Here is a 1,314-nt window from a genome sequence, read left to right as displayed (position 1 = left end):
CATTCCACCAGTTTTTTTCGTATTGTGAGCGACTTGTTGTGATCTTCGATCTGTTAATTTTGTAAACATTTAATAATAATTTTTTTTCTATTCACACTTCAACTTACATACATATTTTTGCGTTTACTCACTTTTTTTTTATTGATATTTTAAAACATTTGTTTTTGTTATTTTTTTTTGGCCTGTATAACAATTATATTCAACAATTTATATTGAGATCGAGGCCGTTTTAAATGAAAATTTTAATAAATTATAAATTTAAATTTATAACAAGGAACTATAAACTGACAGAAATGGACTTAAAAATAAATATATTTATTTTTAAGTCCATTTCTGTCAGTTTATAGTTCCTTGTTATAAATTTAAATTTATAACAAGGAACTATAAACTGACAGAAATGGACTTAAAAATAAATATATTTATTTTTAAGTCCATTTCTGTCAGTTTATAGTTCCTTGTTATAAATTTAAATTTATAACAAGGAACTATAAACTGACAGAAATGGACTTAAAAATAAATATATTTATTTTAATTATGGGCGTGGAAAATATCGATAAAAAAGTAAAGTTGGGTCAACATAATTTCGTTATAAGTTCAATATTTCTTGCTCTATTTAGAAAAATGGGATACCATTGGAAATGTAATGAATCAGGCTTTCTCTATTCAAAGCAAAAATACAAGAATTTGTCTCGGTCGAGATAAAATGCAAATGAATTCCTCGAAGAAAATGAAATTCCCAGTAGGCCAGAAAAAAGAAAATTTCATCAAAACCTGCACTTTCCAGCAGCTAAAATTGTGTTGTTTAAAGTCAAAGAGGAGTGGCAAATAAACTGAGATACAAACTTAATCGAATAGCGGCGGATAACGAGTTTTCGGGTCTAATAAAAATAATAATTGGCTAAAAATAAGTCTAAGTCAACATCGTTTTACTTTAACATGAAATACTCAGTCCTAGTTTACTAAATTCCCAAAAATGTATATTCATTAAAAAGATCATACCTAAAAAAATAAGACCAAAATGATATTTTAGCAATTGTTGCATAAATCACATAACACCGACAAATTAAACATTGAGATTCAGTTTTAAATATACAAGTTTAAATATTATTGCGCTCAGAAATTTTCCAAATCAAACCCCGTCTCGCCATACACTTTGATTTAAATTTTTTAGTTGTTATTGTTTCGTCTTTATCAGGCATTTCTAAAAACATTCTTGACGTTGGTTTGAAATTTGGCGACATAAAATAATGTAATTAATCTTTTCTAGAATATGGAAATGATACACTGTGCGTCGGTTCGAATCCTACTGAAAGA

Source organism: Rhagoletis zephyria, unplaced genomic scaffold (assembly GCF_001687245.7).
Source record: "Rhagoletis zephyria isolate East Lansing unplaced genomic scaffold, Rhagoletis_zephyria_1.1 Rzeph_scaffold_01492, whole genome shotgun sequence".
NCBI classification, from domain to species: Eukaryota; Metazoa; Arthropoda; class Insecta; order Diptera; family Tephritidae; genus Rhagoletis; species Rhagoletis zephyria.
The sequence above is the reverse complement of the archived record's forward strand: the minus strand, read 5'-3'. Positions refer to the sequence as shown.